The sequence below is a fragment of the Emydura macquarii genome, unplaced genomic scaffold (genome assembly GCF_026122565.2).
Source record: "Emydura macquarii macquarii isolate MOO-44397 ecotype Brisbane River unplaced genomic scaffold, CSIRO-AGI_Emac_v2 contig_1644, whole genome shotgun sequence".
In the NCBI taxonomy this organism is placed as follows: domain Eukaryota; kingdom Metazoa; phylum Chordata; order Testudines; family Chelidae; genus Emydura; species Emydura macquarii.
The window spans coordinates 26836556-26864534 of NW_027131781.1; the positions used below are offsets into that span (position 1 = coordinate 26836556).

At 59.1% G+C, this 27979-nt stretch overlaps 1 long non-coding RNA gene across 1 annotated transcript; it reads right to left on the minus strand.

Moving 5' to 3' along the window:
* Positions 1-19342: 19342 nt before the first annotated feature.
* LOC137158243 (uncharacterized) lies at positions 19343-25729 on the minus strand. The gene is made up of 4 exons (XR_010921342.1): positions 25618-25729; positions 24954-24977; positions 21686-21975; positions 19343-20192 (listed from the first exon to the last, which is right to left on the minus strand). It is a non-coding gene; the product is annotated as an uncharacterized lncRNA (long non-coding RNA).
* Positions 25730-27979: the final 2250 nt, after the last annotated feature.

The following is a 27979-nucleotide window of genomic DNA, read 5'->3' on the forward strand; positions in this document are numbered from 1 at the left end:
GAGCTGCTGGAAGTTTCTCTCTGATGCCTTCCATACTAAATCTTCCCTGCAGCCCCCTTCTGATGCTTCCCTGCCTGGGCTGTACCAGCACGCCCGCCGCTGTCAGGTTTTGAAAAGCCCCAGATTCAGTCCCTTGGATGTGCTGCCTGTTTCTGAAATAAGCTGGTGTGTCTTGGTATGTAAGCACTGGTTTCCACTCCAACTAAACCCCCTTCCCTGGACAATCACTGCCCGACCTGCCCCCTTCCCATAGCCACAGCTAGAAGGACCATGTCCATCATATGGAACCTTCTGTGGATGGCGGGGGCAGAGGGGGTCCTCTGGCCTGTGGAGGACCAGGGAAAAAGCTGCCCTGTGTTCTCTGGCTTGTATGTTATGCTCTGTAGAAGGACCTTCAGTTGCCTCTGGACAATCAAATAAAAATGGAAGTTGGGTCACTTCTGAAACCTGGGCCTCCCTCAGGTGGAGTGGGGGTGATGATGTCCTCAGAGGGGAGTGCTTTCAGGAATGATTCACCGAAAAGCTCTTTGCTCCGTGGGTAGAAGACACACTGAAAGTGCGAAATAGGAGGGGCTGAGATCTGACCAAGGGGACCTGGCTACTCTGTTTCCATTGTCCAAGAGACATGCAGAGGGCAAACAAACAGTATCAATAGCAAAAAGGATATGGTATCGGAAATGTCTTTAGTAACCTGGCTAATGCAGGGATTCTAGATGGGAAGGGACTAGTCTAACCTGCATAAGACAGGCCACAGGCCTTCATGGAATTAATTTCCGGTTGAACTAGAGCATAACTTTAAAATAAATAAATAAACCTCAATCTAAAAATTGCCACTGCTGGAGAATCCACCATGACTCCTGGTAAATTGTTCCACTGGTTAATTACCTTTGCTGTTAATTACCCCTTTGCTGAGGTACCTGCTGGGGGCTGAGTCCTGCTGTCAGTTTATTCCCAAGTAAAGTCCAGTTAAAGGAGGTTTGGATTCCATGGTGAAAACCTCCATCACTACCAAGCTGATTCTCTAGTGATGGGGCCAGGTGAGTATCTGAGAATAAGGCCCTGGGCATGGGTGATTTTCCATTTCCTCCTTCTGTAGGAGCTGTGGGGTGTGTGCGCTCTACCCAGGGCCTCAGTTACTAAACACCTGTTTATAGTAACCATTGTGGGCATCAGGCTGGAAAATATCCCTAACGCGCGACTCACTCAGTCAATAGCAGTGGCTGCTGCGGCTCCAGGCAGGTGAGTGACTCCCAAGCGTTGAACTTTTTACTCCTTGCATTGCCTCAAAGTCTGTTAGGTTCTCTAACTGCACAACGTGTCTAATGTGGCCCAGGTGAGGCCGTGCTGACAGACCGTAACTCTGTCTCATGCATAGCCTCCCCCGTGGCTGTCGGCTTCTCTAGCATCTATGGACGCGCTGCAACAAACCCTGGGGAGATTCCCTGGCTTGTTTTGTGTGGGAGGCTGGGTTAAGGGTTCCAGCCTTACAGGTTTTTAAGCCCTGGCTGGGATGAGTTAGGGGGGGTTGGTCCTGCTTTGAGCAGGGGGTTGGGCTCATGGGGTCCCTTCCAACCCTAATCTGCTATGATTCTCACCTCAACGCCTGTGCACTGGTGCATTATATAGAGACCTTCTGTATTCCCGGGCGTCCCCCAGCTGTATCCTGCGGGGTCTATGGAGGGTTGGAGGGATTGTCATTAGACCTGCCTGGCCACTCTCCTTTCCTGCCACTCAAAGCCAGCTGAGGCAATGAAACGCCCAGCGTCGGTGTGTGTGTGGGGGGGGCACAGAGCACGATGCTGCTGCAGCCTCTCTAACCCGCCTGCAGCAAGATGCGGGGTTCTCTGGTCCCGGGGAGCGCTGTAACTACACTCCGGACTAGGGCTTGGTTCGGTGAGGTACCCCAGAGCTGTAACCAGCCTCCTGGCCTGGCTGTGTGGGGCGGAGGGACCCCTCGGGGAGGGGGGAGAAAAGGAAAATGGGGATCAGCCAAGAGCCAGGCTGGAAGCCCAAGAAACAAATGACACCACAGGCAGGGGGAGAGATTCCTGCTGCATCACCTCTGCACCCTCCTGCCCAGGCTGGCTGCTATGGAGACCGGCTGGGATGGCAGCCTCAATACGTGGGCAGGGCCTGCCCCAGCCGTGATCCAAGCCACCATGTGCGCCAAGGCAGCCCGGCAGGCTCAAGAAACCAAGGAAGAGCTGGAAAAGATCCAGGCGCGGATTGACCACGTGAGCCAGTGGCATTTCCACCCCATCCATCCCCGGCTAGCTGCAAAGTGCCCATGAACGGGGATCCCGCACCGATCCCGGCTGGAGCCCAGAGCCGAGTGCGGCACAGCTTCCATCTGAGGCAGGGGCGGAGAGGCACTGCCGCTAACGGGAGAACGTTGTAGGCCAAGGGATGCGAAGGGGAGCTGGTGCAGGGATGTCGGCCTGAGTCTGCAGAGAGCCTGAACCAATAGCACAGAGAGGGCTGAGCTGCCTCAACCCTCTCTCTGGCAGAGCAAAGGGCAGCCAGGCCTTGCTCCCTACGTCACCCTCTGTTCCTGTCCCTCTCCTCCGCTGCTTTCCTGGCCTGCCCCCCCACCCTCTCCTGTCCCCCATCTAAGGAGTGATGCGCCAGCTCTCCTCACCGGCTCTGCTCGTCCACAGGTGTGAGCCGCATGCGGCCGCTTTCCTGGCATCTTTCCTGCCCGCTCTAGCTGGTAAAGCTCCCCCCAACTCAAGCCCTTGGCCCTATCTGGGGAGGGGGGGGGGCAGCACATGACACGTGCCCCAGGCCTTTTCTGATTAACCCTTTCACTTCCTCCCAGATGATTAAGGCCTATGAGTGCAGTGAGCGGGTCCCGGCTGCCCAGCCAGCGGCCACGGAGGTTGTGGAGGATGTGGTAGGTTCAGCAAGACAAGTGCCTCCCCCTGCTGGACTGATCCCACGGGGCCTGGGGGGGAGGGGGGGAGTGTGACACTGGTGCCAGAGTCTCAACTGTGTGTGTGTGGGGGGGGGGAGGGGGGGGGCAGAGCTGTTTGCCTCAAACTGTCATATGGGGTAGTTTGTGCATCCTCATTGGCCAAGTGAAAGTGTTTAAATAGGAAGATAACCAATGGGTGAGGAGAGGACACCTCCCCCCCACCACCAGGCAGGCGTTTTGGGAGCGCTAACCACTAGGCCCTGGCCAGGTGTGAATTGTCACCGGTCCCAGGGTGGGCTAGATCCCCCGTCAGTGACTAACAAGACCTCTGTGAATGGCGGGGCAGGTGAGCCGCTGGGTTGGGCGGATTTTTAACACTGCGCCCAGCTTTGCTGCTATAGGCAGTGGGCCCTAGTGGAGAGAGCACTGCACTGGTTCTCAGCAGGCCTGGGTGCTAGGCCCAGCTCTGTCACTGGCCTGCTGGGTGACCGTGGGCAATCACGCCCCCTCGCTGTGCCTCGGTTTTCCCAGCTGTACAATGGAGCTAATGCTACCAACCTCCTTTGTAAAGGGCTATGAGCTCGCCCGAGGGGCGGTGCCCTCAGAGCCAGGGATCATGATGTTAGTAACAGTCGCACCCCTGAGCAGGCCTGATTGCATGCGGCGGACACCAGCCTGCACGTTACATGGGACTTAGCCGTTTGCTAAGGGCTTGCTTTGGAAAGCAGGGGACTCCAAAGCTCGCTAGCCTGGGGGAGGGAGGAGGAAACTGTTCCACATTCCACTGCCCACCTTGCCCAAGCAGCTCCTGCAGGCCAAGGGTTGGGGTACGTCCCATCCTGGGAGTCTCCCGACATGACAACGCCCCCGGCAGGTGAGCCCCAAGACCCAGCAGGGTCTGAATAGCCTCAGGGGAGAGGTGGGGTTGTGTATTCGTCGTGCGCCCCGAGCGTGGGAAGGGCCCCGCTGTCCTGGGCGGCATGCTCCCGGAGTCTCTCTCTCTCCCGGATCCCCAGGAGCAGTTGGAGGCCGTCCTGGGGAACCCCATGAAGAAGAGGCGATACCAGCACCAAGTGACTGTCTTCATCGTGGGGTACCAGGAGTCCTGCGGGCAGCGCAACAGCCTGCTCCGCCAGCTGCAGGAGGTCAGAGGGGGGCGCGGGTGGCCCGGGGAAGAATCTGGGGGGCCCAGAGGCAAACGCGGTACATGTGGCAATGCCTCTGGGCAGAGATGCAGGCTTTGGGATGAAATGGACGCAGCTGGGGCCTCACCCAGTCGGGCCGTGCAGAGAGCAGGCGTCCCCGCCGGCCCCGGGATGCAGGCTGGATTCTGACCCGTGCTTCTCTCCCTTGCAGTTCTTCAGCTGCTCCGCGGAGCTGGGGCTGGGGGAGGAGAGCCCCGGCCTGCCCGACGACTTCCCCGTGCACCTGGACGACGTGGCCGACACGGTAACGCCCTGGGGCGCTGGATCGCCCCACATCAAAGGGGCGCCGCTGCCGCTTTCCCATCCCCAGGGCTGAATGGCTGGCACAGCGGTGCCATGCCCCCGGCGCCCACGGGGGGCATCCTGTCCTGCCCAAAATAGCCACCCGCCAGCGAGACTAGCCTATGGCTGTGAGCAACCCACTGATGTCCGCGTGCCGCTCAAATGCCTGCTGCTTTTTGTTGGCTCTTGGAAGCGTCGCTCCGCCTGGTTGCGTGGGACCTGCCCACGCCCCCGGACTCATTGCTCTGGTGTGGGGCTGCCCCCCAGCGCTGGGAAAGCTGCCCTGATGTGCAGCTGGAGAAGAGATTAACCAAGCAGGCCCTGCCCAGGAAGAGCCGAGTCAAAGGGGGAAGGAGGGACAGACTCCAGGGGCTTCTCCCCTCATGTTGCCGTTTAGTGCCAGCGGGGGGCAGAGCCCAGGCTGCACCCCCCCCCAGCCCATTTCACACCCAGCAACCCACAGTCACTTGTGGGCACTGTCCCAGGCTCTCTCTTGGAGCTCTGGGCCCCTCTCCCAGCCCTGCCCTGTCTCAGGGGCTGCCCCTCTCTGCCGACAGGTGACAGCGGCTCTGAGCTCGGTCGAGGCAGCCGTGTCCCGCCTGGCGGATCTGAACAAGGACATCGTCAGCTACCTGACCAGCGCCCTGGCCGCGCACAGCCCCAAGCGGTACCCGCCGGCTGGGGCAGGCAGCTGGGTCTGCTGAGGCCTCCCTGCCTGCTGCTGTGTCCTTCCAGCCCCTACGTGCTCTGCGCGTGCATGTGTGGCCGGGGGGGGGGGGGGGGGGAAGGGTAAACTTTACCCGGCCCAGACTGCAACCCCCCATGGGTATGTGTGTGGGAGGGGGCTCGTGTTACAAGTTTATACTGGGCCCGAAAACATTACGCTTGGGCCCTGTGTGTGGCTGAGCGCTCTTATCACCCGCTTCTCCCGACACCTGCTACCAGCCATGCTCCTGGGGTGGGTGGAGGAGATTGATTGCATCAGAGCTGAGACTGCCAGGATCATTACACGCATGACCTTCCCCAGGCAGCTGCGCTGGTTGGTCGTGGCACAGCCAGGCTAGATGACGGCCACGTGCAAGTAGGTGGGCGCTGTGCAGGCAGCGTAACGCAGGATCAGGATAGCCGGGTTTTTCAGCCCCATTTAACCCCCCAACACAAGGGAATGACCCTGTCAATCTTGGGGTCAGAGTCCTGGGTCTTCATTTCTCCAAGCCCAGCTGGGCAAAGGGGCCAATCCGCCATGCCAGGGTCGCCTAGACACGCAGCAACCGTGTCTGGCTGACAACTTTACTGTATAGGGCAAGAAAAGCTACCCGAAGCAAAGTCAAATCACCTCCCGGCGGGGGTCCTGGCACCTGGGACTCCTGGCTCTAACTGCTAAGCCACCAGGCCTGTGAGCCGAGGCTAGCCGGCTCCTGCACAAGTGGAGGGCGCCCAGCCCCGCGCTGAGTGGGTCACACACGTGAGAGAGCAGCTCCCCCCGCGAGCCGGTGGCTTTTGAGCACAAACTGGGAGCAGGCTCCGTAGCAGCGGAGGGGCCATGTGCTGTATTTGAAGGTGCCACGCACACCAGCCGGGTGGCCCCGGATACAGGGGGCCCTTCTGCCTAGCTGGAGCTGGGCCCAGGGCAAGACGGCCCTGCCGAGTGCTGGGGTCTGTGCTGAGCCCCTGGAACGGGTGCTTGTCCTTGCACGCCTGACGCCAGCTGTGCAGGGGAGCCAGGGTGGGGCCGGGTGCGGGGCTGGCCTGGGAAACTGGAACTGACGGGCGAGACGGGGCTTTGTCCCTCAGGAGCCACCGGAAGCAGGTGGAGAAGGCTGTAGACAAGGCTAAGGAAGAGCTCGTCCAGCTCCAACGTCGGCTCCTGCAGGCGCAGGCAGGTGAGGGGCCGTGTCCCACCCCCTGCGACACGGGTACGAGAGCCCGGCCTGTGCGGGGCTCCCCCACATCGCAGCCCCCGGCTGCAGCGCTCCAGCCAGGCACCGTGTCCCCCGGCCCGACACAGGCCCTGCAGCCAGGCGCGTGAGGGAGGCAGGAGCAGGCGGGTGATACCAGCGTCTCAGCCCAGGGCGCCCCAAGAATCCCAGTGGGTCTTTGCTGGGAGCAGGTGGTCCCGGCTCGGGGGGTCTCCTGTGGACACCGGCACGCCGAGGGCCTGGCGGAGGCGCCCCTCTCACCCTGGCTGCGGCCGGGTCGGTCTCTTCCAGACCTGGAGACCAAGGAGCGGCAGCTGAAAGACCTGCAGCAGCTGAGCGAGATGAAGGCAAAGGAGAGCCGGCTCTGCCGAGCCCAGCTGGAGAGCAGCCAGGTGGGCAGGGGCACAGCGCTGGAGAGGAGAGGGTGCCCAGCCCAGTGTGCTGTGGGCCGGCAGGGGGAAGGGATGGAGAGCCGGCTTCTGGGCACGGCTCTCCCCACCACCCGCAGCAGCTCCCTCAGGCCGGGAGAAGGAGCTTTCATTGCTTTCCCTTCTTGGCTGCCACCCTCCATCTCCTGGGCATAGGTGCCCTGCCAGGGCCCAAGCATAATTTTTTCAGGCCCCTTATAAACTTTTAACACTGGCCCCCTCCCGTAATGGGGGTTGCAGATTTGGCTGGGTCCCTGAGGGTCTCTGGGTCCTGGTAAAGCGTACCCTTCCCCCCCCCCCCCAATGTGGGGGCCCTGCGCCCTGCTAACCAGCCCCGTGCCTGTGCAGAGACGCCTGCAAGGTCTGGAGCAGGAGCACGGAGCCCAACAGGCCCGCCTGGAAGCCGAGCTGAGGAGCCGGGACTCGCGCATCGCGGAGCTGGACGGGTTCCTGCAGGAGAAGGCGCATCTGCAGAGGGACGTGGCCACCCAGGTGATGGCCCAGCTGGCCCCCAGGCTCCGTGCCTGGCTCTGCGCGCTGGCCCGGGGGTGGCTCGGTGCCGGGACCAACCCTGCTCTTCTTGTCTCAGTGCAGCGACCCTGTCCCTTCCAGCCCCGCCACGTGCCCAGCGGGGCTGCTCCTCTCCAGCGCAGGGGCTGCTGCGCCAGCAGGAAGGGAGCTCGGTGACGGGCTGGCAGAGTCAATGGTGAAACCCGGAGGGGGGGTCCCAGACCCGGTGGTGAGTCCCGGCCCCCCCCCACTCCCCCTTTGCGATGCTCCATGCCCTTGGCCCGGCCGCACTGCAGCCTCTGTCCCCGGAACTGAGGCTCCATCTGGCTGGGGGCGTCTAGCCACCCCCGTGCAGGTGGGGGGAGGTCGCAAGTCCAGGCTGGGGCTTTTTGTGGCCTCACCCCACCAGCTTGAGTCTTCTGCCCCTCTGCACCCTGGGTGCATTACTCCCCCCACTCCCACATCCTGCCACCCTGTGTGTATTACCCCCTGTTCCCATACAGGCCCCACCCCATGTGCATCCCCCCACTGCTCCCAGAGGCCCCCATCCCGTGTGCCTCCCTCCCCACCCCCTGCTCCCGGGCCAGGTCTCTGGTCCCCCTGCCCGTCTCCCTCTGTGCCTCCTTCCCCCACACTTCTCCTCTCCCCACCCCCTTCTCTCCCTGCTCAGGACCCCCCGGGGCAGTGCTTGGAGCAGCCGCAGCTGGGCACTGGCAGCCCGTTGGCGCACACAGCGGTCCCGGGGCCAGGGGAGCTGGCCCAGCCGGCCGGAGGGTGCAGGGAAGCTAGGGAGGCAGAGGAAGATGCTGTGGAGCAGACAGAGACACCCCCTGCAGGTACCTGCTTTCCTGGGCTCTGGGTGGGATCCCTGAGCAAAGGGCTGGAAAAGCCGGGGGACCCCAACAGCATCTGCCTTCTCCCAGGGGCCTCGCTCACTGCAGAGCCGCGTGGCACAGTCTGGGAGCAGGTCCGGGGGCCCTTGTCGGGATGCGTGAAGGCCTGGGGGTGAGCTCAGCGCAGAAGCTGGCCAGGGGCAGGGATCGGGCCCACAGACTCACTGGAGGGCAGGGGGTGTCTGAGTGCGCACAGCCCTGCCTAGCGTGCCCTGGGCTCCGTCAGCGCCACGATGGGCAGCTTCTCCAGCGGGAGGTGTTCGCAGGCATGTCCCCAGGGCCCAGGGCTCCAGGAGATGCCCAGCTCCCTGCCCCGCGCTGCCCTGTCTGTTCCTGCAGGCAGAGTCCCTGGGGAGCCCCGCACCCCAGCCCTGTGTTGGCCCAGCCCACGGACTGGTGCCCCTTGCTGGGGTGAGCGGGGCGCACAGCTGGTGGGGAAGGAAGATGGGTGATTTCCTGGCTGCTCCCACCCGGGTACCAGCTGCCCAGGCCGGCTGGCCCAGATCCTCAAACCAATGGGAGTTAAGCACCTAAATCCTAGAACCATAGAAGAAGAGGGTTGGAAGGGACCTCAGGAAGTATCCAGTCCCACCCCCTGCTCAAAGCAGGGCCAGCCCCACTAAATCAATACTTTTGCCAATCTGATCCCGTCTCCCTTTATTTCATGCCCGTCTCTGCAGGGGGTGAGCGGAGCCCAGCGGCCATGCATGGAGCCGTGCAGGCTCCAGAGGACTCAGCCATGTGTGAGGTGGGTGCCCTGCTGGGACGGGGATGCCCGTCCTTTGGGGAACACTGAGGATGGCTCTTGCTTTCCCTTCCTGCTCCTGGTGTGCAGAACTGGGACAGCACGACCATGAGAACGAATTGGCACCTAGTCGGGGGCTGGCACCCTGGTGTACCCACACCCTGGATAGCGAGGGGCAGAGGCACGGCGGCGTGGGGGGAGAGCTGGGCAAGGGAGGGGCCAGGGAGCTCTGCCTGCAGCTGGGTCTCACCCTCGGTGTGGCTTGTGTCTTCCAGCTCCTGGCCCGACGCCTGGCTGCCCTGGAGGCAGAGTTAGCTGCGGCCCAACTGCAAAGCCGGGAGGAAGCCCAGCGCTGGGAAACGCGCTGCAGGGCCATGGCAGCCGCGTGGGAGGAGGTGGGTCTTTGAGGGCCCTGGCATGGTGGGGGATGGGGGTTGTTTCGAGGGGCACAAGCTCTCCTCGGGGAAGAGTTGACCCTTCAGCGTAACGTCCGGGAGCCTCCACGCTCCATAGGGCTCTCCAGAATCTGTGGGCCCGGCGGGCTCACTGCTTGGATGCTGAGTGGGTAAGCAGGGCTGGGTATGCCTGGGCAAGGCCTCCCAGCCGGCCACGCTCCGGCATGCACGCGTTGCCAGGATTGTCCCTCGCCGGGGGGGCCAAAATCAGAACTGGCTCAGTGTGCGAAAGGTCAGGCTGGGGCGGGGTCGTCTGTCCTGTGCTCTAGGAGAGGCAGAGATTATTGCACCAGACACGGCAGCTGGCGGAGACAGCGCGGCACCAGCAGACGGCGCAGACGGCAGAGACGGTGCAGAACTTGGAGACGACGTGGCCGGCGGAGACGGTGCAGCACCTGCAGATGGCGCAGCCGGCGGAGACAGCGCAGAACCTGGAGCCGGCGCGGCAGGAGCAGCCGATGAGGCAGGCGGAGGCAGTGCAGCCGGCCCAGCCAGCTCCGCAGGTGGGCTGGCACAGCAGCTGAGCGTGGCAGAGTGGAGGTGGGCACTGGCAGGGCAATGATGTGATGTGATCTGAGCAGAGGAGCCGCAGGGGGCTAGGCTGGGGCCGTGGTGTGGGGGACAGGCTGCGGCCAGAGCGAGGGGCTGAGAAGGTGATTTCAGCAGCATTTTGAACGGGCCCGAGTGGAGTGAGGGGGGCTGGGAGCCGGGCCCATCGCTGCCCTTTCCATTGCCGGCAGCTCAGGCTGCCCCGGGGTGGGTGCTGCTGCTGCCACGGGCACTTTGCTGATTCTTGGTCTGATTCCCAGGTGTCTGCACCTGGATCGCCGTTGACTTTGGAGGCCAGAGGTTTCCCTGAGCCGACTCCGCCGCCCACCCTTGCTGGAGGAGCCTCTCCTTCCCGAGGGCCCATCAAGAAGGGGGCTGTGCCCGGCCCAGGTGGGTGGGACGAACTGCAGACAGAGCTCACTGGCACGTGCCTGCCCCATGCCCAGGTAGTCAGGGCCAGGCTAGAGACGGATAAGGACAGCCTGGCACAGGTATTCTGGGGGTGACGCCTTCAGATGATGTCACGGGGCGGGGTCTGCCTGACGGTGCCCGCAGAACTGGGCCCATTGTCCCCACAGATCGCCATGGTAACCCAGCTCTGCCCAGGCATTACAGGGTGGGCGGCTGCAGCAGGTCCCTGCCTCCTTGGCATCCGATGCTTTGTGCCTCTGGGCACGTCGCCTTCTAGCAGCAGGGCCCCTCAGCGGGGATTATTGCTGCCAGCCGACCTCCAGCAGCTCCAGCAGCAGACAGCAGAGGCCTGCCTTTGGGGAGTGGATGGGTGGGGTTCTCGGCCCTGCTCCCCAAGGGCCTACGTGGCATTTCCAGGGCCGGGTGTTGTCTGTGGCATGAGGATTTGCTCAGCCATGCACAGGCAATGCCCCTGTGATCACAGAATCTGCTTGGCAGCGCGAGAGCCCCGCAGCCGGCGGGGCAGGGGATGTGGTCAGCCCCCCTCACCCCAGCCCCACGGGCAGTTGTGCAGGTGTGTCCAGAGGTGAGCCCCGCTGTGCACTGCTGTGCAGAGCGGGGCCCAGCCCCTGCCCTTCCGCAGCCGGGAGTGACCCCGCATCTCCCCCACCCCAGGTGCTTCGCCGGATGCCCCTCCCCAGGCTGAGGGTGGGACAAGCCCAGCCGTGGGACGCCCTGGAGCCGATAGCAGCCTGGTGGCCTTCATGGAGACCTTGAGGGAAGGGCTAATGGCAAAAGGTAAATCACCGAGATGGGGGGAAGGGCAGCAGCAGCCCCCGGCGTGTTCGGAACAAGCCACGGTGCATGGGCAGGCGGCGCGGTCCTTAGCCGCTGTGCCAGGCGGGTGCAGCCTGTCCCCGGGACCCTGCCGCCCCAGCAGGCTAGGCCTGGCTGAAACCTAGCGACGGGGACCCCAGCCAGCGGAGCTCCTCGCGGCGGTCGATATGTTTACAATCCCGGGCTGCTAGCCCCTCGGCACAGAGGAGACTGGAGGCAGAGACTGAGACTAGCCCAAGGTCACACAGGAGCCCAGGGACTCGGACCCAGGTCGCCCACCTCCTGGGCTGGCATCCAACCCACTAGACCTGAAGCAGGGGTGGGTAGGGACATAGCCCCGGGCTACCTAGCCAGTCCAGTGGGCTAGCTGTTGGTACCACAGGGAAATCCCTGGATGGAGAGGCAGGGGGTAGAGCAGGGCGCCGGGCAGCAGAACTCCTGGCTTCAAGCCCCGGCTCCGCCATGTCCTGCCTGTGTGACCCTAGGCCAGGCCCTGCCCCACGTCGTGCCCCAGGGGTAGCGAGGCAGAGCTGGTGAATAGACATGAAGCATTTTGAGTCCCCCAGGAGCTCCTTGCCTCCGCAGCTGGTCGGCTGGACTAGCTGGTCAGCTGCGCCGTGGTGCTGCTGGCCCGGCCCCTCAGCTCAGGCAGCAGGGGGGTGGTTCTGGGTCCATCCAGCTGTGCCACTGCCCTCGGCTGGAAGGTGCTGGGCAACGCTCAAGCCTGATCTCTTGAGCGGCCGACCCTTTACTGCTTGGATTGTAGAGCTGTACTCACTGGCCCGGCTCCTGGACGGCCCGTGGGACACAGAGCTCTCCGCAGCCCCCGAGGAAGCAGCAGGAGCTGAAAGCTGCAGGCTGCTTGATAATGCTACAGTAGGTAAGGTACCTGTCAGGGGCTGCCGGGCTGCCCGCGCTGCTCTACAGAGCTGGGACGGGAGGTGCTGAGTCACTTCTGTTCCCTTCCTGGGTTGCCTTCCGGCCAACAGGATCTTGGGCGGCCCTGACTGCTCCCAGCTCTCTCGAGCAGCCATCTGGGTTTGAAAGAGCTGGCACCTCCTGTCACCGCTTCCTGCAGCCCCCTGCTGCTTCTGCCCAGGCCCTCAGGAGGGTCTGTTTGTACAGCAGCCGTGTGGTTGTGCCAGGTCCCATCTGCTCAGATTGTGCTGGCTCTGGGGTCCGTTGCACTGTCTGTCCGTGTAGGTGGCTGTCTATAATCTCTGGCTAATCAGTGTATATTGGGCTATGTGAAAGCAGCGACTATGCAGCCAGTGGTCCAGTGATCCTGACCTGCCGCAGCTGCTCTACGATATTCCGGGGTATCTCAGTCCTGTGACACCCAGGCAGCGGGCGTCTGGCGCCCCCATCGCAGTGCACAGGGCACCTCCACCCTGGGCCAAACTGAGCCGTCCATTTCACCAGCTGCTGGGCTAGCGTCAGGGTCAAGCGCTGGTGCGTGGGTGTCTGGTCCCTGATGGGTGCAATGATCAGATCACTAATGCCCTGGCTGGTCTGAGATCCCTCCTGCCTTGTACCCTCCCCCGGTGCTCCAGCAGCCTGCATTTGGACGCTCCACGTTCAGCAGCTGGGCTTTCTCCTGCAAGCATTTTGCTTTAGGGTTCGCTCCCCTGGGTGACTTGTCGGATCCCAAACCTACAGACTTGCAGGGCCGAGCAAAGGCACTGTTGGTTTGTCTACGGGGCGTGAACATTAGTAATAATCCCGTTTGTTGTGGTAGTACCTAGGGACCAACTGAGATCAGGGCCCGCTGGCCTGGGTGCAGCAGAATAGGCAGGTCTGTCCCGGCTCCGTACAGCGCCTAGCACACTGTGCTTTGTGTTGTCTGGTCACATTGCCATGGAGATCGGGGTTATCACAAGGAATCAAAGTCAGAAGAAGATGCTCTTCCTGTTGGGTGCGCTGGTGGAGGTGGCGGGACAAAAAAGATCGACGTCTGTCTCTTTAAGTTTTCAACAGCTTGCTTGAAAGTATAAGTGATAACTATGAGATGCTGCTCCAGCAACAGGCAGTGCCATCGGATCAAGGGGGCGCCAAGGCGCGAGCCCCGGGAAAAGGCGTTGCCCTCAGGGGAACAGGGTAAGTGGTTGAGGGGGACTCGGACTGCAAAGGGAAGGAGGTGTCCCCGTTCCAGAGCTCACGCCGTCCTGCCCCGCGTTCTCGTGGTGCCAGGTGCCGCGCAGCTTACCTGGATCTCTCTGCCCTTTGTTTCAGCTCGTTGGCTCTGGACCAGAGCCCCGTGGGAGGAGGGCACAGCGCCCATGCGATCATGGTAAGGGAGTTTGGGTGTGGGTAGGACAGGCCCAAATCCCCTGGACTGGCTGAGCTGCCGTTGGCACGAGGTTGTGCAGGGATCCAGGGTGGCGTGATGCCTCCCACACTTTGTAACAAAGCCTGACCCTGCCGTGGGCTGGAGGGGGTGTCTGAGAAGCCGGCATCTGCCGAGTGCCCAGCTGCAGAGTGAGCCAGACAGCTATTGCCCTCCACCCCCGCTAGCACCAAACGCCCCGGGGTCCTAACGGTCTGGGCCACTCGCTGGTCATCTCGTGCTAAGGATGGAAATGCTGACGGGGGAAGAGCTGCGCCGTGTGATTCGCCAGTGACTGCAGTGGATTCCCCTGCTGGGGGAGCCAGGCCCGAGGGTTTCTCCTGCTAAATGTCTCCTGCCCTTCTTGTCCAGCTAGCCCCCGGTCAGCCGACGCACACGGGAGGGGAGCTGAATCCCAGGCCTGCACCTGGCAGCGCCAGGGCCGAGAGGAGAGCCCCCAGGGTCCAGTTCTCTCAGCAGGACGAGCAGCACAACAGACGGGCACTGAGCCAAGGTGTATGCAGAGGCCAGGTGCCATGGGCCCTGTACCAGGTGGGTCTGCGCTGAGACGCTAGCCACGCCTGGACTCACCTGCTGGAAATGGAAGCTACCAGTGGGCACCTCCCCTGGCGTCCCCCTGCTTCCCGCACTGGCAGGGGGCTGCTCTATTTCACAGCTGCGAGCCATTGGTAGCGGAGGGACATTTTTCCCTTCAGCTGGGAGCTGGGGTGGCCATTTAAATGGAGGAGGACTGTCAAAAAGCGAACTCTGAGAATCGCCCTGGCCAGCTCCCCACAGAGAGGCTGGTCTAGAATTTCTCTAGTCCTTTCATACGAGCGTCTCCTAATACTGTACAAATCCGCCAGCCTCCAGGGATGCAGGTCAGTCCCGGACTCGCATTTTACAGGTGGGGAAACTGAGGCACAGTGTGGCCACCCCAGGAGCCAATGACAGAGCCAGAGATGGCTCCTGGAAGTTTTCACTCCTAGCCCTGGGCTCTGACCACTAGAGCCATGCTGCCTTCAACCAGGAGATGAGCTAACAGAGCCCCACGCCTCACCTCGATCGGGGAAGGCTAAGCTGGGGGCCCTGCCATGATTCCTGGGTGGGCTGCGCTGATTAATGAGGTGTGCTGCAGACAATGTGGAGGATGAAATGGGGTCCCAGCAGGAACCCTGGTGTAGAGAAAGCCGTCCACGCTTGGCCGCCGTGCGGCTGTGCTCAGGGGCCCTTTACCATCTTTCCCGGCAGGACGCCAGCCTGCTGATGGGGGGCTTCCGATGGCTCTGCCGCCAGCGGTTCGAGGGCCTGGTGAGGGGTTATCTAGCCCACGTCTACATGAAGGAGGCAGAAGAAGCCTTGGAGCAACGTCCAAGTAGTTCCAGCAGCGTGGAGGCGCGCAGCGTGCTGGGGAGGCTCCGTGCGCTGAGGCAGCAGGTGGGGTCAGCTGGCCAGGCCCTACCCATCGCTCCCTAGCCCTGCCGGAGCCCAGAGACTCTTTCCGCTGAGCCAGGGGGTCTGTGGCTGGAGGCAGTGAGCAGGGCCATGGATGAGCTGCAGGGGTCCCTTCGCAGTGTGACAGTGCTGGCGGCATGTCTGTGTGCACATGGGGGGCAGGCAGGGCTGGTGGGGCGCCGGGGCTCCCTGCTCTCCGCACTGACCCAACTCCAGTTTCCTCTGCGGCCCTGGCAGAGGCTGCGGCGCTGGAGGGGCGAGTGGCACCGCACCTGGGCGAGGCGGCTGCAGCTGGCGGAGCTGCTCAGCGAGACGCTGGGGCGTGTGGAGGAGCGTTCGGGGCTGTTGCTGATCCGGCCCGTGCTGCCGGGGCCTGGCCGGTAATGCCCACTCACACCCAGGGGCGGGAGGGGACTGGCCCAAGAGAGCCCCTGCCCCCGTGGCTGGCTCTGGGCACAGGGAATGGGGCAGCTGTGGGCCTTCATCCCACCCACCGTCATCCTCCTCTGTGCTGCTCCCACTTTCCAGCCCTCGACTGCTCTTGTTACAGCCTCCCTTGAGATCCTCCCTGCCCCCCACTGCAGCCCCTCTGGGAGACGTTTGCCTTGGCCCAGCCCCCCGGCACCCAGCCCGTCCCCTCCTGACAGCCTCCCGGGGCTTCCTCCCATCTGCTGCAGGCTGACCGTGCTAACCCCTCCCAGATGGAGCCACGCTCGGCCCCAAGCCACTCCCAAGAAGCTGGTGCCAGCGCAGACGGGACAGGTATGGCCCCTGCCAGCCAGGCTGGGCAATGTCTAAAGGGCCAGGGGCTACCAAGAGAGCTACCCCAGAGACGCACCTCGCCCTGGGGGGCCCAGGGCAGCCTGGGCACCTCGAGGGTTTGGGGTCCCTCTGCCCCTGGGAGGGGGGTGCTGCCTACATTGCCATTGGCCTGTCTGCGCCAAATTCATCACTGGGGTAAGTGCAGGGGTTCAGTGGCTCCCCCAGATACGGGCGAGGTCTCTGGGCAGACACGGGATGGCACCTGTGCCCGCACTGGCTGGAACTGGCTGCCTTGAGGCTACAGCCCCCCTGTCTGCCCACGTATCACTGGGACCCTCTGCCACTGCCCTCCCGGGGGGCTCTGGCCGTGGGGCGAAGGGGGAGGCGTGAGGCTCTCTGCCCCGGAGCAGCAATGAGGTGCTTGTGTCCGGCTACAGGAAGTGAGCAGCCCCCTGGCCACATGGGGTATCCGGCTCCACGCCCCAAAGGAGGCCAGGCCCCACATGCTGTGGAGCTTCCCGGCTGTGGGGGGCGGCGGGGGCTGGCCAGAGTGGGACCCGGTGCTGCCCACCCCGGTGGTGATCACCCCACGGCTGCTGGAGATGGACCTCAATGGCTACCTGCTGCAGGAGCACCAGGTGAGGTAGGCAAAGGAGAGACCCGCACCCCACGGGCACCCCCTTTCTGCACCCCCCCCCCCAGCGGCCAGACCCACCACACCTCCCCGCAGAAAATCCCATCCAAGGGGCCTCCGGCTACCACTCTCTCTCCGCCGCTCCCCCACCCCCGCAGGGTCCCCCCCACTGCCAAGGAGTGGAGCACATTGCCCCTGCACCCCCAGAGCTGCGTTGGAAACAAGCCCCCAGGTAGCTGGAGGGGAGGAGGGCACTGCAGGTGACTGGGGGCCCGTGGCCAGCTTGCTCCAGATGCATATCCAGACCCCGGGGGCTGGGCTGCTTGGCCTTTCACAGGTTTGGCTAGAAGCCCCAGCGGGCGTGGCCGGAGGTCGTGGCTTTTGCTGTCGTGCAAGCAGAGCCCCCCGCTCTGTGTGACAGGCGCCGAGTGGCCGGGGAGCGTCACTAACGCTCAGGCCGCAGCTAGAACTGGGCAGCGTCCTACTCGGCCCAGGCTGGGTCGCTGCCCATCCAGCACATCCCTGGGGCTGCACACAACACTCCCGTTCTCCCCATATCTTGCAGCAGGCGGAGCCAGCCTGGCCCAGGCCCAGCCAGTCCCAGAGCCAGGCCCCTCACCGCCTCGCTGAGGAGTTTCCTTCCCCTCCGTCGCGGAGTGGCCCGGGTAGGCCCCAGCCACTCGGAGAGGCCTTGAGCGCTCAGCTGTGGCCCCAGATCGACTCTCCATCCCATGGCATGTTCCGGACTCCAGGACACAGCTGGGCTGGCTCCTTAATCACTGGAGAAACCCTCTGTTGGAAATCAGCTGGCCAGGGCAGGATCCCAGCCAACCGCAGTCTGGAATGGCCAGACAGCCCCTCCCAAAGGACACTGACGCTACCTGTGTCCAAGCACATCCCTCCTTTCCCTGTACGTCCCGACTCGGGCGTCTTGCTCAGTTTCCACCTTTGCTGTGTCTCAGGTGGCAGGGGAGCTACTCTCGCCCTGGCATAACCCAGTTAAGGCACCCTTTCCCAGTCCGTAGCACTCCAGGGAAAGGCACCTACCCTTACCCAATTCATACTCTAGGGCTCAGGGTTCCAGGCCATGGAGATGCGGGTGTAACCTGGTTAATTTAAGTACCCACCATTTCCCAATTCGTAGGGCTTTGGGTGTAATTTTCTGCAGGCTGGCGGGGCCTTTTACCAGGGAAGGAACCTTACACAGTAATATCCTGATTCTCTATTTATTGCCAATTACCAAAGCAGAATATGCACACTAAGCCTACAATGCTCACCACTCCCAATAAAGCAGACAAACATCTCCTGGTGGCCAATCAGGATTAGCTCACCTGGGGACTCCAGCGTCTGCACAGCATGGGTAGCAGGGTGTTGAGGTCTGACAGCTCTGATGGTGGGCTGTGTCGTGGAGTTAGGGTCCAAAAAACTTCCTTTTGGACCTGTTATATAGTTAAAATGTGTCTCCTGCTTTGCTACATCTTAACTAATCATTTTAAACTAACCTAGTAGAAAACACCAATCCTAGCCCATTATGAAACAGTTCTTCAACCAATCGCTTTGAGTTGATTTGCACAATTAGTTAAGCAACAGATGGAAACAATCAAAGAACCAGACAGAAATCCTCCAGCTAAATAGAGAAGTTGGAACCATAAAGACCATAGGCGCCGGCTATGTAAGACCAGGGACCGCTTAGCCATCCCTGACAGCCAGGCGTGGCCACACCCACGCACCGCCCCCTCCTGTTGTGTCCTGTTCACATGGGCTTGGTGGTGGTGGTGGCAGTCTTAGCTGGCCTCTCCCCTGAAGCAGGCTGGGGATGGGGTGCAGGCGGCAGCCGAGCTGGAGCGGCCAGGCCAGGGCCAGGGTGGGGGCAGCGCTGCACTACTGGAGCAAGCCAGGCTGGCACTCCAGCAGTGGGGACGAGCCAGTGACCGGCCAGCCTGGAGGAGTGACCGGCCAGCCGGCGGGAGGTGGCGCGGGGGGCAGACCAGTGCACAGTGGGGGGGGGAGGCGGGTTGGTGCTTGGGTAGCGCTTGGGCATGGGATGGCCAGCCTGGGGCCAGGATGGGTTGGGGGGGCAGGGCAACACCTCCGGGTGTGCTCAGCCTGGCTGGTGCTGGGGCGCTACAGTACTGGGGCCACGCGGCCAGCCTGGGCTGGGGCTCTGACGGGAGAGGGGGCAGAAGGGGTGTGGCTTCGGATGGAAGGGGCGGGGTCTAGCCTCCCTGAATGGGAGCCCACCAGAACACTGTGGTGTAGATTTTACAATCACAGCTGTTGGTAAGTGATGCCTTGCCGGACAGAATGGGATCAAACAAAGTTTTCTTTAAACACCCTGAGATCTGTTTCTTTATCTGGTGGTGGTCGGTGCTACTAGAACCGTCTTAATTAACAGCACCTGCTTAATACAGTGTCTTTTATGTAATTTAGAAAGACCGTGAAGATGTGACCAGCTGCTTCCTAGCTTATGGGGCTGCTGTTGTACTATGGCTGCAGCTGCTTAGCCAAAGAACAAAGCCCTCAGCCCTTACACTGAGTAAGCCCAGGGGATCGGCAGGCTGCTGTAGTCCAGGGTCTGGTCTAAGACTGGAAGAATCAATTGTTTCCCCTCATCCTGCCCCCGGATAGGTAGAGAAAGAGGCCTGAGCCCAGGGAGGGTGGCGGGGAGTGAGGCACTCAGGGAGACCAGGCGGGACAGAAGCACAACTAGCCCTGTTACTGTGACGCAGGACACTTGGGTTAGTTACGTTTTGGTGAAGTCACAGGCTGGGGGCTGTCAGAACTGGGCTCACAATGGACGGCTGGATTCCAGGAATAGGGCATTGGCGTGACTGCTGCATGCAATACTGGTGAGACCCGATACCATGGTCAATTCTGGTGTCCACACTTCAGAAAGGAGGTTCATTAATAGAAGGGGGGTCAGCAAAAGTTTAAAAGAATGATTCGATAGTTGCAAACGCTGCCTTCGAGTGCAGACGCTCAATCTACTTCATTTTCCAAGAGGAGATAAAGAGGTGACTTGATCACAGCCTTCCAGGTACCCAGAGAAGATTCTGATCGTAGAAATCTCATGGATCTAGCAAAGGCAGAACAAGATCCAGTGTCTGGAATCTGACGCTAGACAAATTCAGCCTGGCAGGAAGGTGCAAATGTTTCAAAGTGAGGGCAGTTACCCTGGGACTTACCAGGGATGTCACTCTCAGTCCTTCAGTCCAGGCTGGGGGTGTTTCTAAAAGATCTGCTCTAGCCCAACCGGACAGTATCGTTTCAATGCAGGAATCACTGGGGGAGATTCGCTGCCTGGCTTATGTAGGAGGCCAGCCTAGATTATCCTAATGGGGCCTCTGGCCTTAAAAATCTACAAATGTCGGATCTAGAGGGGCTAATGTCTGTCCAGAATACTCACACCTGGCCCCTTCCTGCTCCCAAGATGTGCGTTGTGCCACTGACTTCCAGGGGAGCAGGGTTGGGCCTATAAGAGGCACTCGCAACAGTCGCTTACTTGTGTCTTTATTAGCAATGACAATAAATGGGAATCAGCAAAATGAGACAAAAACCAGAACTAAACCTTGGGTGGGAAAAGCATTCATTAGTGCAAAGGGATGAGTGGGAAGAGAAACAGAGGGTGGGCTTGGTGCTGGGCGGGTCAGGCGTGAATGAGCCAGACAGCACAGCTGGGAATCATGGTTCAGAACAGGATCCAGTTCAATGTGGAGAACCTGTGTTATCCTCATCGTTATCATCCATGCCATCACTGTCATTATCATCAGGCCTAGTGGAGCAGTTTCTAGATGAGTGCTCAGTTTGGAGGCAAATAAACTTTGTGGAACCTTTCCTGGACAAGCGATCAACTAGGAGGTGATTGTGCTGTGGGGGAGACAGAGAGAGAGAGGTCGTTGGCTGGCTGGGCCGAGGGCTGGGGCAGCAACCATCTAAGTGTGGGTTATGGGTGGGGTGCAGTGGGTAGGTGAGGAGGGCTGGCGTGTGTGCCTGCTGAACAGAGGGCACAGGGGTCGTGACTTTGGCCACCTGCCCCCCCTAGAGCTGGGGGTCTTCACAGGAGGAATGCCACACTGCGTGTATCAGCCCCTCTCTCACCCCCACCCCAGTACTGGGCCTTTGTGTATCTAGGCTCGTACTGTGCCCATCACCTGGGCAGCTGGCCGAGAGTGGCCATCCTAGGCTAGAGTGGAAGGCACAGGCTAACAGGCGCAGCACCTAGATCTTGGAACACGGAGGCTCTGGAGGGCTGGAAAAAAGCCAGAGTTCTGCCCATATTTTAAAAGGGCAAATGGGACAATGCAGGTAACTCTAGGCCAGTTGGGCTGACTTTGATCCAAGGCAAGATCATTGGAAGCCTGCTGCAGGAGGCGTAACGAAGTGAAGGATGCCCATGTAATTACCGCCAGGCACCCTAGAACATGGGAAGTAGTTCTTGTCAACCACAGCTGATAATCAGTTGAAGATGAGAGCACAAGACTGAGTGATAAAGGTCACTGCGTTGGCATTCTATACACTGACTTTGCACATTTGACTTAGCACTGCCTCTCATTCGGATTACAAAAGCAGCATGATACAAGAGCTTGTAGCGCACAGTAAATGGCTTTAAAACTGGCTAATGGGTAGAGCCTAAAAAGCACTTGTCCATGAGGAATCACCATCCTAGGAGGTGTTTCCAGTGGTGGTCCCACTGGGACCTGGTCTTGGTTCAATGTTATTTAACCTCTCTGTCTGTGACGTGGAAGGAAATATCCACAATGTTTTGGCCCACTCCCCGTCTCTAATGGGCTGTCATTGCACGCAGTACACGGGACTACACGGCAGCAGAGATGAGACTAGGACTAGGCCTGCACCCTTAGCCTTGCACATGTGCTGCAGTAGAAGACAAGGGCCCATTTTTGCATAGGTTCTGGGTGCACTTTATGCTTCCTTCTCAGACCCTCCCACTTTTCTCCATCTCCCATGAAACACTGGCCCAGGGCCCAGCCCACTGACATTTTTATCCTGGGGTCCCTGCAGACCAGAGCAGGAATTGGCACCAAAGGGTTATCCCAGCCAGGCTAGTAAATGTACTATCAGTACTATCAAACTGCAAAGGCCCCTCTTTAAATGGCTTGCTTCCTAGGGCTGTAATTTCATAGCAGACACACCCGGTTGGGCTGTACCATTCTGGTTATGGCTGCGTTGTGTTGTTGGAGCAGCCAGTGTGTGTCTGTGACCCTGACTCATAAATATTGTCCCCCCTTCACTCCCTGTGAGTCTGTAAGGGTCTCCAGAGCTCACACCTGGGGGCAAACTCAGGTAGGAATCTGTGTAGCTACAAGGGATGACGATGGAATTCTACTGGGGCTGCTACTCACCTCAGCCAGGAATTTGATGTTCAGCGCTGCGATGTTTTCTCATCATGCTTCCTCTGCTTCTCTTGCTCTTCATACTCTCTCTGTGCCATCTCGTACCTGACCTGTCTTTCCTTGTTCTCGTGTTCATGCTGTTTCCGGAGCATGAGTTCAGCATGCTTTCGCTGACTCTCCTGTTCCTCATACTCTTTCTGCTTCATTTCCTTCTCATGCTGTCTCCTCTTTGCTGCCTCCTCATTTTCCTGCTGTCTCCTCCTCTCTGCTGCCTCATTCTCCAGCTTTTTCAGTTCCACCTTTGTGTATAAACTACCCAGGTTATACTTGCCTACAACTCATTCGTGCATCAGAGAGTCAGAGCCTATTGTCTCACTGCTTTGCACCCTGGAGCATCACTTACACTTGTGCAAAATGGGTGCAATGCACTACCAGATCAGCATGGTTGAGCTTCACATGCACCTTGCACAAGCGAGTGTGCAAGGTTCTAGACTGGGCCAATCAAGCCCACATTTGGTGGAAATCTGCATAGCATTGTTGAGCCCAGTGGAGCAACAGTCATTTACACCAGCTGGGGAACAAGGGTTTGGTTTGGTTTGTTCAAAGAGTGTTTCTTGCACTCTCTGTAAATGTTTGTCCTTGTGACATGCTGCCTTAGAGCTATGGCTGGCCACCTTTCCGTGGGCCTTTCAGAATAACTCCAGCATGAGCAAGGAGCCATCCATGTGGCAAAAACTGTTTATCGCTCTGATCACTCTAAGTACGGCAAGCTGATCTAGTTGAAATTATAATAAAGTGAGGTGCACAACTGGCTGAAAAACTGCACTCAGAGAGCAGTTAGCAATGGTTCCTGTCAAAGGGGAGGATGCATCTAATGGGATCGCTCAGGAGGGTCTCTCCTGGTTCCAGTACTAGTCAATATAACAGAGGGGCAAGCATGCTTATGAAATGTATGGGAATGACACTAAGCAGGCAGGGGATGGACAGGATCAGAATTCAAAACGACTTGGATAAATTGGAGAATCGGTCTGAACTCAACAAGTTGAAATTCACTAAAGACAAGCTGCAAGTACTACATTTAGGAAGGAAAAAGCAAATGCACAACTTGAAAATGCAGAGTAGCTGGCTAGGCAGTAGCACTGCTGAAAAGAGCCTGGGAGTGGATCCAAACTGAATATGAGCCAATATTGTGATGCAGTTGTGGAATAGGCTAATATCATTCTGGGGTATTAACAGGAGTGTCATATGTAAGACACGGGTAATTGTCCTGTTCTACTCAGTGTTGGAAAGGCCTCAGCTGGAGTACCATGTCCAGTTCTAAGTGCCGTACTTTAAGGAAGATGTAGACAAATTGGTGAGAATCCAGAGGAGAGCAACAAAAATTGTATAAGATTTAGAAAACCTGACCTAGGAGAAAAGCATTAAAAACCGGGGCATGTTTACTCTTGAGAAAAGAAGATTATGGGAAAAACATGATAAGTCTTCAAACATGCTAAGGCTGTTACAAAGGGGGTTGTGATCAGTTGTTCTCCATGTCCACTGAAGGTAGGATGAGATGTAATGGGATTAATCTACAGCAAGTGAGATTTAGGTTAGATATTAGGAAAACCTTTTTACCTCTAAGGGTCGTGAAGCTCTGAGACAGGCGTCCATGGGAGGTTGTGGAATCCCCATTATTGGTGTTTTTTAAGAACAGGCTGGACAAACCACTGCCAGGACTGGTCTAGGTTTACTTGGTCCTGCCTGTGTGCTGGGGGCTGGACCAGATGGCTTTGCAAGGTCCCTTCCAGCCTGACATTTCTGTGATTCTAAGAGCCATGTCTGTGATGTACTGAAAGGGGGTTAGAAAGTCTGAGAGACAGCTGGTCATTCCCTTTGGTTGGGTGGGAAGAGCTGGTGGGTGGGATTTCCAGGAGTGCCTGTGGCCTAGCTGTTGGATTCACAAAGGGACATAGTCACCGAAGTCACCCAGGCACCCTGACATTGACAACAACCCCTCTCAGCTGCCATCTGAGTTGCCACTGGGGGGCATGTGCAGAGGCCCCTATGTCCTGACACTGCCCTGGTACCTGGAGAACTGGCTCACACCTGAGCCCCGGTGGGATTCTCAAAGCAGGTGTTCCACTGCCTAGCTGGCCTGCAGGGCCCGATCCTGTAGACCTGCTCTGAGCACGCTTACTGGTTTGGGCTACTCACAGCCAAGAGCTGGTGTCGAGCAGATAGGAATTTTGGAGGCTGGCTGGCTGCATGTGTCAGTCTGGGGCACTCACCTGGCATGTGAACAAGCCCGATTGGAATCCCTGCTCTGCCTGATTTGAAGCAGTGAGTTGAACCCACGAATGCCCTACCCACCAGCTGTGGGCTGCAATGACCCGGGGGTGCCTGTCTCTGGTTCTTTGCAAGAAAGGGCTGAGCTGGCTTCGGTTTCTAACTTCAGAGGGGGTCATGGCTGAGAATCCTGGACAGAGGGCAGGGCAGGGCAGGGCAGGGCCTCCCTCCAGCCTGTCAGTCAGGCACCTTAGTACCCTCCAGATCTGGCCCTGAAGCCCCACCTCTTTCCTCTGCATGTCACTGCTGGATGGCTCTCCACTCAGTGTGCTGGCATCTTAGGTGCCTAACTCTCCTCGCGCTGTCTGGGGAACCTGGGCACCTAACTCGGGGCCCAGCAGAGCACCCAGCAGTTAGGTGTTGCAGCGCCGAGTGCAAGTCCCTGTTGTGAATCTAGCCCAAAGTATCTTGGGAAAGTCCCTGTGGTTTGTGCTCCTCGGTCCCTTAGGCACTTACTCTACAGTGACTGAACCTTTGATGGTGGTTTCATTTCCCTGGGGTTGGTGGGCGCAGTAAGCTGGTAATTGTACTCAGTAACACATCCTCAGTGTTTGTGGGGGTGGGAGGGTTTCTGTCATATTTGGGCTAATTATTGTGTGTTACAGTAGCACCTACAGGTGCCAACTAAGATCAGGGCCCCGCTGCGCTAGATACTGTCCATACAGCTGGTGAGAGCTCGGCCCTGCCCTGGGAATTTACAGTCTAATTAGCCAACAGACACAGGCAGGCTCATTACCCCATTTTACAGACTGAGGCCCAGAGAAATGCCATGACTCGCCCAAGGAGGTTGGGCAAAGCAGGGACCCAATCCCCTGTTCCCCTGCATGCCAGGCACTGTCTGAACCACAAACCCACTGCGCTCAGGTGGCTGGCGTCACAATAGTGCCCGTGAAGCGGTGCCGGCCTGCAGCGTGGGGGAGGGAGGGAGAAGGAACCATGCTGCACTCACCTCTGCTGAGTAACCACCACCCATCTGCAAAAACAAAACCAGAGCTACCCTCAGTCACGGATGGCACGATGCAGGGGGGTGAGACAGAGCGGGGGGGGGGGGCACTTGGCTCTGCAGGGAGGAGGGTAGAAGGGCAAGGCCCCTGCTGTGGCTTTTGGCTGGATTGCCCAGATTTTCACCTACCCTTGAGCTGGGACTGCCCCGAATGCTGCGGGGCTTCTGCTCTGGCTCCCACCCCCCAGCGCTGAGCCCCTCTGGCCCAACTGGAGTCCCTGCCCCCACCCCGAGAGGCAGCCCACGTTCCGGCCGGGCAGCTGAGGCACAGCGAGGACGTGCCTCACCTACAGAAGCTTTTTCAAAGGCTGCTCAGCGCAGTGGGACCTACGGTCCTGAGTCACCGCAGACGCTGGGCCGCGCAAAGCTCGGGCTGCTGCAGTAGGACATCGCCTGTGCTCGGTGCTGGCTTTAGCGCGTCTGGCTGCAAATCGGTGCAGCGGGAGAGATGCCCCAACACACACACACACACACACACCGCAGAGGGGCGGCAGCACGAGCCAGAGGCTGGGACAGCGGCCAATGGGAGCAGGCTGCAGACACCAGGCGCGGCTCTGCAGGTAACGAGCCTTGCACACGAGGGAGTCGCCCAGGAAAAGTCAAGCCTTACCTTGTTCCAAGCGCTACGGAGACCACTGGGGGGTGCTGTACAGGAGCCTCCGTTTGCCAACTTGCCGGGCCGCCCGCGGCTCTTAGCTCCTCTCTTCCTGCGGCCAATCACAGCGCGGAGACGTCTCTGGCATCACCAGTCTCCAGGCAGAAGTGCCGCTGACAGGTTAGCTCAGCCAGAGGGGCTTTCCAGCGCGTGCGCACTCCTCACCGCAGCCCCTCCTCTCGGGATCCAGCGGCACTTTCGCTTTCGCGGCCGCTGCTGCCCTGGGGCGAGGCCGCGCGATGTCGGGATAGGGCGCGGCGAGCGCGAGCCCTGCGTGCAATACCCTGGGCCGGGCTCTGGGCCGGCCCCTCCCCCTAGCCCCGGCTAAAGAATTAGCTGCAGCGCCTCGGCCCGTAACCTGTCGCCACCCCCGTTCCCAGCAGCCGCACCCCGGACTCCTGCAAAGCCCCCCCGTCCCCCTTCGCTGTGCGTTCCCGTCTCTCCCCAGCTCGCCCCCTTCCCCCCACCCAGCGCCTCCCAGCCTCCAGCTCGCAGCCCTTCAGCCCCTCTGACAGCTGGGGCGAGCGAGGCCCTGGCAGAGTCTCCTTTAAAACCCCGCACGGGGGGGGAGGGCAGATCCCTGGTGGTCACAAGTTCAGAAGCGCTTCAGCTCAGAGTCAGCGCGCACGTTACAGAGCCGCCCTTTTCCTGGCAACAACCAGGGCTACAGCCAACTCAGTGCAGGACAGCATGGCCCAGCAGGAGCCAGCTTTTCATTGTCTGTCCCTGTAGTTCTCCCTCTTTCACTTTTACCAACTCTTTATGATTTGATTGAAATATTACAATATTTGGGGTTATGCTTCAAGGGCCAGTCACATGAATATGCAAGAATCTCAACTTTCATTTCACTTCTTTTAAAAGCAAGTTTCTAGCCCTCATGGTTGTGGAGGAAAGTTTGAAAATGTTGCCAAGTGCAGCCTAAAGGTTAAGAAACCAGAAGACAAATTAACCATCCCCCCCCAGACTGTTATTATTTTTAAAAGTCTTACAATTTTTAAGCCAGTCTCAGTTTTCAGGTGCCTGACTCAAGATTTTTGACCACTTGGCAAAACACTTGTTAAAGTGCCATGTACTCCCCTGATTGGGTCCTGGTAGAAACATAGCTGCCTCGTTTTCACCAACAGTGGGAGTAAGGCAGGGACACAGTTGTGCCATATTAACCCTGGCTAGTCCCCTTCTTCTCTGCAGGAGTTTGATGGGCAGCACCAGTAAAATGCTGGAAAGAAGCTATTCTGGTTCCTTAAAGGATGTATAGCAGTGACGCAAGGCCCTAGTCTGGTGTTAGGGGAACTGTGCTACTGGAGATACCACTTCTAGACGAGACGTAAAACCAACATCCTGCTCACTTGGGCTGTTAATGATCCCCCTGTTACTTATCACAGAGGTTGGTGGGTCAGCCAGAGCATCCTGGATAAATAATAATTAAAGGCTATTTACATTCTGACCCATGTAATTTCAGTGGGAGTGTGAGAACTTGTCATTCTCCTTCCAATAAAGAAAAAAAAGAAAAGAAAAACATAGCAGGAACTCAGCAGCTGGTGGAGAAACATAGCAAGCAGAGGCCAGCTGCACAGTAGCTACAGCTGCGTGGCTCTGCCAAGCATAAAGGACTAGCTAGCTGCAGACAGACAGACTAGGAAAAAGTTCCTGTAAGAGAGCAAACTTTGCAGTGGGTAGCGTCAATAGGAAGCAGAGGCAGGATTCATAGGCACCTAAATGTCTTTGTGAATCCCACCCCAGAGAACACTGTGCAGCGTGGTGGGATGTGCCAGTGAAAAACCCTAAAAGAAACCTTAGCCAAAGTTCTATCAATAGGTAAAAACAAGAGATAAGTTAGCTGGGTGCTATTAAGGGGTGCTTTGGTGAGCTATGCACTGTCTCAGATATTGCATGAGTTCAGGATTGTTCCTTAGGGGCTGTTGTGTTGCATTTTTACGAGCTGTTACAGAGCTGCAGCATTCCAGCCCCGAGGGGATGATATTACACTAAGACACACCGTTGTTTTGTAATGAAGGCATAAGGTCTGCTCCTCCCGTATTGGTGTCAATGGGAGCCTTGTCATGGACCTCAACAGAAGCAGGAACAGGCTCATTCCGTTTAGGATTTAAGTGACAATCTCCACATCTGTTACCAATCCCCGCAGCAAGCCAGTCTTCAGCTGAGATTGGGTGTCTTTGGCCCTGATCCTGCAGGCTTTAGTCACATGTTGAACTTCATGCATGAAAACAGTCCTATTGACATCAACAGGATTATTCACATACACGTCTTCTTTGGCTGCAATAAGGGCTTGTTTGGCTGGCTTAAAGCTGTTCAGACG